The sequence below is a fragment of the Pieris napi genome, chromosome 13 (genome assembly GCF_905475465.1).
Source record: "Pieris napi chromosome 13, ilPieNapi1.2, whole genome shotgun sequence".
Classification (NCBI taxonomy): domain Eukaryota; kingdom Metazoa; phylum Arthropoda; class Insecta; order Lepidoptera; family Pieridae; genus Pieris; species Pieris napi.
In genome coordinates this window covers 8,256,710-8,268,521 of record NC_062246.1, presented here as the reverse complement: position 1 = coordinate 8,268,521, position 11,812 = coordinate 8,256,710, and the positions used below count along the sequence as shown (strand labels likewise).

At 36.4% G+C, this 11,812-nt stretch overlaps 1 long non-coding RNA gene across 1 annotated transcript; it reads right to left on the bottom strand.

The window, feature by feature from the left end:
* Positions 1 to 8,389: 8,389 nt before the first annotated feature.
* On the bottom strand, positions 8,390 to 10,956 carry LOC125055519. Its single transcript, XR_007117919.1, has 2 exons — positions 10,695 to 10,956; positions 8,390 to 9,873 (listed from the first exon to the last, which is right to left on the bottom strand). It is a non-coding gene; the product is annotated as an uncharacterized LOC125055519 (long non-coding RNA).
* Positions 10,957 to 11,812: the final 856 nt, after the last annotated feature.

The window sequence follows — 11,812 nt, the reverse complement described above, 5'->3', positions numbered from 1 at the left end:
ACATTACATTAGTGCCTAGTCTATCATACATCACGCATCCAAGGCCCTCATACAAAATCGCACTACCACAACTTTAGTTAAAACACTTCACTTTCAAAAACCACCGAATAAAAATAACACAAAAACGTACTCACAGTATGCGGCCTCGACACCAACCACTTGTCTTGTGAACGTCCGAGCAACAACAGAGAAGCGTGGCACACAGACGCCGTTCTTATATAGAAGGCGGGTGGGGATCGAAACCACCCCCCACTATGATTTCTGCTTATATTTATTTATTTATTAAGCTTACAACATCACACACAGTACAAAATCTACTTATTATTTTACGAAATCTAACATCTTAAATGTGTGACAATTAATGTAAACGTAAGTTTCACAAAAGAAATAAATAATTAAAAAAAACTATTAAAATACTTACATACATATTTATACGGCCTCTCCTGACCGTGCACCGTCCTCGGATGCACTGGTGATCTCTTCTTCGGGAGAACGGCATCTTGCTCGCCATGGTCACCAATATGTGGTTCGTGTATTCTTGAGGGGGCAGAAGGATCAGTACACGCAGCTAAAGGCTCACCAACGTTATCGGGGTATTCGTCTTCGCAATCTGTGCAACAATAATCCTGTTAGTTAATCACGACGACATTACGTTAGTGCCTAGTCTATCATACATCACGCATTCAAGGCCCTCATACAAAATCGCACTACCACAACTTTAGTTAAAACATTTCACTTTCAAACACCACTTAATAAAACTAACACAAAAACGTACTCACAGTATGCGGCCTCGACACCAACCACTTGTCTTGTCAACGTCCGAGCAACAACAGTGCGCGTGGCACACTGACGCCTTTCTTTTATAGAAGGCGGGTGGGGATCGAAACCACCCACTATGATTTCTGCTTATATTTATTTATTTATTAAGCTTACAACATCACACACAGTATAAAATCTACTAATTATTATTTAACGAAATCTTACATCTTAAATGTGTGACAATTAATGTAAACGTAAGTTTCACAAAAAAAAAAAAACAAATTAATAATTAAAAAAAACGGATAAAATACTTACATACATATTTATACGGCGTCTCCTGACCGTGCACCGTCCTAGGATGCACTGGTGATCTCTTCTTCGGGAGAACGGCATCTTGCTCGCCATTGTCACCAATATGTGGTTCGTGTATTCTTGAGGAAGCAGAAGGATCAGTACACGCAGCTAAAGGATCACCAACGTCATCGGGGTATTCGTCTTCGCAATCTGTGCAACAATAATCCTGTTAGTTAATCACGACGACATTACGTTAGTGCCTAGTCTATCATACATCATGCATTCAAGGCCCTCATACAAAATCGCACTACCACAACTTTAGTTAAAACATTTCACTTTCAAACACCACTTAATAAAACTAACACAAAAACGTACTCACAGTATGCGGCCTCGACACCAACCACTTGTCTTGTCAACGTCCGAGCAACAACAGTGCGCGTGGCACACTGACGCCTTTCTTTTATAGAAGGCGGGTGGGGATCGAAACCACCCACTATGATTTCTGCTTATATTTATTTATTTATTAAGCTTACAACATCACACACAGTACAAAATCTACTTATTATTTTACGAAATCTAACATCTTAAATGTGTGACAATTAATGTAATCGTAAGTTTCACAAAAAAAAAAAACAAATTAATAATTAAAAAAAACGGATAAAATACTTACATACATATTTATACGGCGTCTCCTGACCGTGCACCGTCCTAGGATGCACTGGTGATCTCTTCTTCGGAAGAACGGCATCTTGCTCGCCATGGTCACCAATATGTGGTTCGTGTATTCTTGAGGAAGCAGAAGAATCAGTACACGCAGCTAAAGGCTCACCAACGTTATCGGGGTATTCGTCTTCGTCATCTGTGCAACAGAAATCCTGTTAGTTAATCACGACGACATTACATTAGTGCCTAGTCTATCATACATCACGCATCCAAGGCCCTCATACAAAATCGCACTACCACAACTTTAGTTAAAACACTTCACTTTCAAAAACCACCGAATAAAAATAACACAAAAACGTACTCACAGTATGCGGCCTCGACACCAACCACTTGTCTTGTCAACGTCCGAGCAACAACAGAGCGCGTGGCACACTGACGCCTTTCTTTTATAGAAGGCGGGTGGGGATCGAAACCACCCACTATGATTTCTGCTTATATTTATTTATTTATTTATTTATTAAGCTTACAACATCACACACAGTACAAATCTACTAATTATTATTTAACGAAATCTTACATCTAAAATGTGTGACAATTAATGTAAACGTAAGCTTTAAAAAAAAAATAATAAAAAAGAAATTAATAATTTAAAAAAAAATACAATCAAAATACTTACATACATACTTATACGGCCTCTCCTGACCGTGCACCGTCCTCGGATGCACTGGTGATCTCTTCTTCGGGAGAACGGCATCTTGCTCGCCATGGTCACCAATATGTGGTTCGTGTATTCTTGAGGAAGCAGAAGGATCAGTACACGCAGCTAAAGGCTCACCGACGTCATCGGGGTATTCGTCTTCGTAATCTGTGCAACAGAAATCCTGTTAGTTAATCGCGACGACATTACATTAGTGCCTAGTCTATCATACATCACGCATCCAAGGCCCTCATACAAAATCGCACTACCACAACTTTAGTTAAAACACTTCACTTTCAAAAACCACCGAATAAAAATAACACAAAAACGTACTCACAGTATGCGGCCTCGACACCAACCACTTGTCTTGTCAACGTCCGAGCAACAACAGAGCGCGTGGCACACTGACGCCTTTCTTTTATAGAAGGCGGGTGGGGATCGAAACCACCCACTATGATTTCTGCTTATATTTATTTATTTATTTATTAAGCTTACAACATCACACACAGAACAAAATCTACTAATTATTATTTAACGAAATCTTACATCTAAAATGTGTGACAATTAATGTAAACGTAATCTTTACAAAAAAAATAATAAAAAAGAAATTAATAATTAAAAAAAAATACAATCAAAATACTTACGGCCTCTCCTGACCGTGCACCGTCCTCGGATGCACTGGTGATCTCTTCTTCGGGAGAACGGCATCTTGCTCGCCATGGTCACCAATATGTGGTTCGTGTATTCTTGAGGAAGCAGAAGGATCAGTACACGCAGCTAAAGGCTCACCAACGTTATCGGGGTATTCGTCTTCGTCATCTGTGCAACAGAAATCCTGTTAGTTAATCACGACGACCTTACATTAGTGCCTAGTCTATCATACATCACGCATCCAAGGCCCTCATACAAAATCGCACTACCACAACTTTAGTTAAAACACTTCACTTTCAAAAACCACCGAATAAAAATAACACAAAAACGTACTCACAGTATGCGGCCTCGACACCAACCACTTGTCTTGTCAACGTCCGAGCAACAACAGAGAAGCGTGGCACACAGACGCCGTTCTTTTATAGAAGGCGGGTGGGGATCGAAACCACCCACTATGATTTCTGCTTATATTTATTTATTTATTTATTAAGCTTACAACATCACACACAGTACAAAATCTACTAATTATTATTTAACGAAATCTTACATCTAAAATGTGTGACAATTAATGTAAACGTAAGTTTTACAAAAAAAATAATTAAAAAAATTAATAATTAAAAAAAAAATACAATCAAAATACTTACATACATACTTATACGGCCTCTCCAGACCGTGCACCGTCCTCGGATGCACTGGTGATCTCTTCTTCGGGAGAACGGCATCTTGCTCGCCATGGTCACCAATATGTGGTTCGTTTGTTCTTGAGGAAGCAGAAGGATCAGTACACGCAGCTAAAGGCTCACCAACGTCATCGGGGTATTCGTCTTCGCAATCTGTGCAACAGTAATCCTGTTAGTTAATCACGACGACATTACGTTAGTGCCTAGTCTATCATACATCACGCATTCAAGGCCCTCATACAAAATCGCACTACCACAACTTTAGTTAAAACACTTCACTTTCAAACACCACTTAATAAAACTAACACAAAAACGTACTCACAGTATGCGGCCTCGACACCAACCACTTGTCTTGTCAACGTCCGAGCAACAACAGTGCGCGTGGCACACTGAGGCCTTTCTTTTATAGAAGGCGGGTGGGGATCGAAACCACCCACTATGATTTCTGCTTATATTTATTTATTTATTAAGCTTACAACATCACACACAGTACAAAATCTACTTATTATTTTACGAAATCTAACATCTTAAATGTGTGACAATTAATGTAAACTTAAGTTTCACAAAAGATATAAATAATTAAAAAAAACGATTAAAATACTTACATACATATTTATACGGCCTCTCCTGACCGTGCACCGTCCTCGGATGCACTGGTGATCTCTTCTTCGGGAGAACGGCATCTTGCTCGCCATGGTCACCATTATGTGGTTCGTGTATTCTTGAGGGGGCAGAAGGATCAGTACACGCAGCTAAAGGCTCACCAACGTCATCGGGGTATTCATCTTCGCAATCTGTGCAACAGTAATCCTGTTAGTTAATAACGACGACATTACGTTAGTGCCTAGTCTATCATACATCACGCATTTAAGGCCCTCATACAAAATCGCACTACCACAACTTTAGTTAAAACGCTTCACTTTCAAAAACCACCGAATAAAAATAACACAAAAACGTACTCACAGTATGCGGCCTCGACACCAACCACTTGTCTTGTCAACGTCCGAGCAACATCAGAGCGCGTGGCACACTGAGGCCTTTCTTTTATAGAAGGCGGGTGGGGATCGAAACCACCCACTATGATTTCTGCTTATATTTATTTATTTATTAAGCTTACAACATCACACACAGTACAAAATCTACTAATTATTATTTAACGAAATCTTACATCTAAAATGTGTGACAATTAATGTAAACGTAAGTTTTACAAAAAAAATAATTAAAAAAATTAATAATTAAAAAAAAAATACAATTAAAATACTTACATACATATTTATACGGCCTCTCCTGACCGTGCACCGTCCTCGGATGCACTGGTGATCTCTTCTTCGGGAGAACGGCATCTTGCTCGCCATGGTCACCAATATGTGGTTCGTGTATTCTTGAGGAAGCAGAAGAATCAGTACACGCAGCTAAAGGCTCACCAACGTTATCGGGGTATTCGTCTTCGTCATCTGTGCAACAGAAATCCTGTTAGTTAATCACGACGACATTACATTAGTGCCTAGTCTATCATACATCACGCATCCAAGGCCCTCATACAAAATCGCACTACCACAACTTTAGTTAAAACGCTTCACTTTCAAAAACCACCGAATAAAAATAACACAAAAACGTACTCACAGTATGCGGCCTCGACACCAACCACTTGTCTTGTCAACGTCCGAGCAACATCAGAGCGCGTGGCACACTGAGGCCTTTCTTTTATAGAAGGCGGGTGGGGATCGAAACCACCCACTATGATTTCTGCTTATATTTATTTATTTATTAAGCTTACAACATCACACACAGTACAAAATCTACTAATTATTATTTAACGAAATCTTACATCTAAAATGTGTGACAATTGATGTAAACGTAAGTTTTACAAAAAAAATAATTAAAAAAAAAATACAATCAAAATTCTTACATACATACTTATACGGCCTCTCCTGACCGTGCACCGTCCTCGGATGCACTGGTGATCTCTTCTTCGGAAGAACGGCATCCTGTTCGCCATGGTCACCAATATGTGTACTCGTATACTCACCAACGTCATCGGGGTATTCGTCTTCGCAATCTGTGCAACAGTAATTCTGTTAGTTAATCACGACGACATTACGTTAGTGCCTAGTCTATCATACATCACGCATTCAAGGCCCTCATACAAAATCGCTATACCACAACTTTAGTTAAAGCACTTCACTTTCAAAAACCACCGAATAAAAATAACACAAAAACGTACTCACAGTATGCGGCCTCGACACCAACCACTTGTCTTGTCAACGTCCGAGCAACAACAGAGCGCGTGGCACATGAGGCCTTTCTTTTATAGAAGGCGGGTGGGGATCGAAACCACCCACTATGATTTCTGAATTTGTAATAAACAAGTTTCGTGACATTTTGTGTTCTCGTTCCACGACCGAACCCGAATCGACCACAGAGTCAAACGGCAGTCATAGAAACGAGTGTCAACGAGTTTCTTGAATATTCATTATCAATAAGTTTTAAATGTTTAAAGTGATATAATAATATATTACGTTTAATAATAATAATTAATGACTATGGAGTCATTATTATTATCGACCATTGAATAGCCGTTAATTTATAGATCTAGCAACATTGACAAATTAAATAAACCATTCGTATTAACGGCCTCGAACCAATTCTACTTTGACATTATTAAATGACAATGACAATGACAATAACAGCTGACACTAACACAATTTATTCAATATTAATTATTATAAAGACTACAGACTATCAAATAGTCGTTAATTTGCAGATCCATTAATATTGGTAAATAAAATAAACCATATAACGGTTTTCAACTAATTTGACCCCGATATTACCAAAATATGATGATGAATGACAATTCCTTAAAAATATAAAGGCTATGAATTTGCAACAGACTTATATTGTTTATTATTATCTTAAATTTATTTATTTACTTGAATTAAGTAACAATATAATCATTATACACTCGGCATCAAAAAAATCGCACCTTTCTTAAAATTCGTGTCAAGCGATTATAACTTCTAAGATCCTTCCTGTACCCTATCATTATTAGTATCATTTAAAAGCTCAATAATTAAGCTTTCAAAAAAATAATCATTTGTTTACGGAAAATCAAAAACCACAAATCGCCAGCACTTTGATTAAAAAGTGGCGATGTATGCGTTTGGAGGCTCACTAATTGTACCACCCTGGACGCGTATAAAACGAGGGGGTAAAAGTCAATTATGGGTTATTCGCTATCCAGACGTCACAGAGGTCACTCCTGAAGAGCTTTGACAAGAAAAAACCCAGTGAAAATGGATACCATGGCAAAGAAGCAGCTCAAGTAATGGCCCTACTGCAAATCGGACTACGGCAGGTTGAAGGCTCGGAAACTGAAAATCAGCCGATTTCGAGTGCAACGGGTATACCAACGGTTCCAAGAGACTAGAGGTTACATCAGGAGACATGGATCCGGGAGACGTCGCTGCACTACCGTCAGAGGTGATCGCTCCATTGTGTCGACGTCTTTGCGGAACCGCTTCTCCAACGCTGTGGAGCTGCAGCAGCGGCTTTGAGCTACTCGAAGGACAGCTGACAGCGTCTCCACTATCAGAAGAAGGATGTGAGAGAAGAATTTGCTGCCCCGGAGAGCTGCTACAGGCCCCCAATTGACTGCCATCCACCGGACGAAAAGGAAGCGATTTTACGAAACGCACGTGCCGTGGACATTCGACCAGTGGAGGAATGTCCTGTTCTCCGACGAAACCCGAGTATGATTTATTCTCTTATAGAGTTTTTGATTATATACCTCCATTACAACAATGTTTCAAATGTTTCAAGTTTAACCATTCCGCAAAAATCTGTAACGGTAAGCAAAAATGTTCAATTTGTGGAGGTGAGCACTTATATAAGGAATGCGACAAGCCAACTGAAATCTGTTGTGTTAATTGCAGTGGACCTCATCTAGCTATTTCAAAAGTATGTCCAATTAAAATGAAGAAAATTATGGAAAAAAAGACTAAAATTACTTATGCAAGTGCTACATTAACTAAACAAATAAATGACAATGACTTTCCACCACTACCAACATCAAAAACACCTGTATATAATAATGTTAATAAATCTGTATATAAATCTGTAAATAAGCCTGTAAATAAGCCTGTATATAATTCTGTAAATAATCCTGTAAATACACATATAGATAATGTAAATAAACAACAAGACATTAAAAATCAATTTGTCTCTAACAATGATGTACTTATGTCCCTTGTACAGACATTGGTGGAGCTAGGCAATAAGGGTGATAATTCACCTACTACAGTGAATACAATTAGGGATATCTTAATTAAAAATCTAAAATAATGGATATAGGTCCTACACAGTCTAAGCTACGTATTGCTCAATACAACATTCAAAGTGCCAATAGTAAAAGACCCCTGCTCATTCAATTCTTGAAACAACAAAACATTGATATATATGCCTACTTAACGAAACGTGGTTCAAAGATAACACATTTAAAATACCAGGTTACAATATTTATAATAAAAATTCAAAGAATAGTCATAATGGTGTGGCAATATTAATTAAACCATACCTCAACTACAATATTATTAACACTAGATTCTATGAGGACATTCAAACTGCTGCTCTGAATCTATCAACAGTAAGCGGTAATTTGACTGTTCTTTGTGTTTACTGTCCACCTACTAGTCGTCATATTAGATTAAATAGATTACATAGTATAATTAATAATCTTCCAAAACCAATATTTGTAAGTGGTGACTTTAATGCTCACCATATAGCATTTGGTTGTTTATCTAGTAAGAGTCGAGGCCACAGCTTATTTAATATTATTGACGACTTAGATTTTGAATGATGGTAGATTTACAACTGTCAACCAACCCAGACGAAATCCTTCTGCTATTGATGTTAGCTTCATCAGTGCTAGTCTTGCATCCATGTGTGAATGGTTTGTACATGACAATGCCATGGGTAGTTAACATTACCCTACAATAACAGAAATATCCTTAACTATTGATAAATATCACATTGGTTCACCAGTAGACAGATTTTTATATAAAAAGGCAGATTGGACTAAATACAACACTCTTTCCAGAACAGTTTTCAATAATTTTATCATAAATTTTGATGACCCTATATTAACTTATAGTGCTTTCTGCTCTTGTTTGAATACATTAAAAACTATGACAATACCTAAACTTTCAGAATCAAACAGTTTCAAAAGTAGATTGCCCACACCCTGGTGGAATGATATTTGTGAACAAAGTGTCATTGCATCATATAATGCTTTAAAATTATATAGAAATGTACCATCCATAGAGAATTATATTAACTATAAAAGAAAGGATGCACAGAAAAAAAGAACAATAGCAGAGCAGAAAAAAATTGGTTGGAATAATCTAACTAATACTTTCAGTAGAACAACACCCATTAGTAAGATTTGGAATTTACTTAAAATGTTTAAACATGTTAAAACTGGCAATAGGTCATGTAGAGATGAATTCATACCAACCTTTTTAGATAACATAACAGATAATAGTAATTTAAGTGAGACTAGTAACCTGAATATTTATTTTAACTTAAACAATGACAATCAAAATTCTAAATTTTTACTTGGTCAGAATTTGCAATAAGTTTACAATCTAGACGTAATACAACACCTGGTATGGATGACTACCCTTATCTATTGATTAAAAATTTGGATGAATCAGCTCAAAAAATATTTCTAGACATTCTCAATCTTCTTTGGCTTAACAACTATATTCCACAGGCATGGAAAACACAGTGTGTTATTCCAATACTTAAACCAGACAAAGCACCAGAACTTGCTAGCTCATATAGACCAATATCTTTATCTTCATGTCTTGGCAAAATTTTTGAATCAATGTTAAAAGTCCGTCTTGACTGGTATGTTGAAGCTAATCACATAATTCCCAATGTCCAATATGGCTTTAGACGAGGGCGAAGCTGTGCTGATAGTTTCATCTCTTTAATATCTGATCTGAAACATGGGAAGGAAAATAATTTACATACTGTTTGTATATTCCTTGATGTTCAAGGTTCCTTTGACAGTATAGATCCTGGTATACTTGTGAAAGTTATGTCAGGGCTGGCAATACCGGGACAACTCTGTAAATGGATATATAACTTCTTAAATGAAAGGACAGTGTATGTAAAACACAATAATATATTATATGGTCCAAAATCTGCCTCGAGAGGCACAATGCAAGGAGCTACCTTATCCCCTTTATTGTATAATATTTACACTAGTGAAATTTGCAACTTCTTAGACAATGTAAACAATAATGTAAATATTTTACAATTTGCTGATGACATCGTTTTGTACAGTAGTAACTATAATTTACAAGTAGCAACAGACAGTATTAATGTAGCTTTATCCCAATTGTTTTATTATTATAATGACATTTTACATTTAAAAATTAACCCATCCAAGAGCAATGTTATGATATTCAGCAAGGATACAGCAATCTATAATGTTATTTATACTTAATGGTGAAATTATAAACAAGGTAACCAGTAAGAAATTTTTAGGAATAGTAATAGATCAGAAATTAAATTTTGAAACACATATTAAACATATTTCCAAAAATGCTTTAAGAGGTCTTAATATTATGAAATGTCTTGCTGGAGTATCATGGGGTGCAGACCCCAAAATACTATCTTTAATATACAAATCGATTGTCAGAAGTCATTTTGATTATAGCTCCTTAGCTTATTTAAATAGTCCACATGTAAATAAACTTGATTTATTACAGAACAAGGCTTTGAGAATAATATCTGGTGCAATGTGCTCAACTCCCATAAGGGCCATGGAAGTTGAGACAAAAGTTATGCCATTAATATTAAGACGACTCTTACTTGCACACAGGTACTGTCTCAAATTACTATCTTCTAATAACATGCAAATATTTAAAAAGATTGCACCATACCTAGACATTAATCCTTCTTCATTATTAACTGGAATAACTCTTCTCAATAAATATACACCACCTTTGTCCACAATATATCTGGAAATAAATAATAAGTATAAAAAGACCAGAAAACAGTCCCTTTGGCCATGTCTCGCTATATTAAGTAAACAATTATTGTAAAACTGTGGTAATTAATCCGTACACCCTCTTAAATGTAAATACTTTAATTGCCTCATTTGTAATTATTTATTTTATTTTCAATAATAATATGACGGTTTTACATAAAAATAAAACCGATATTATGTGCCGAGAAGGAAAACATACAGCATTGTATAATGAAGACGTGTTTGTTATCTGCTGGTGGATGTATAAAGTACAGTATAAAACACAACGCTATGATGATTATGAAGAATTAAAGTCAGGGCTTTAGCTAAAGCCGTTATTGTTTATATAACTATTTTATTTACTTGCCAATATTCTTAATCAAAGCATAAGTATTTAGCAATAATTATTATTCTTAGTTACGGTATAAATATAACTATATTAATTGAGATGTACAATTAACATAATAATATAAACTTCCTATCATCACAACAAGGTATTTCTATAATTACGATGGTGCAAATGTATTGAAGAAAGAGTGATGAGTTTTCTCTTCGAGAGTCTATCTCGCGGCAGTAATGATTAAAGAATGTATGTACTCGTATTTGAAGATTTCTAATTACCCCGTGTAATAAAAAAAATCATCTATTGGTTGATTTTCGACCTAATTATTTTGCTTTTGATGGATATAAAAATATTGTTTAGATTTTTTACTTGAGATCTTCTTGTTGTGATCAATTTTTCAATTTTTTTTTTAAGACAGTTCACTCCAATTGACCTAGCCCCATGCTAAGCTGGTGAAGCTTTTGTTATGGGTACTAGGCAACGGACATACATACATATTATAGATAGATAGACATATAATTACATATTTTAACACCCAAGGCCTAAGCACAACACCAAATGCTCATCACATCGATGTTCGTCCCAGCCGGGAATCGAACCTGGGATCCATGGATTCGCAGTCAGGGGTACTAACCACTAGACCAATGAGTCGTCAGGACTAACTGAAGTCTCACTAAAGTGATAGGGCA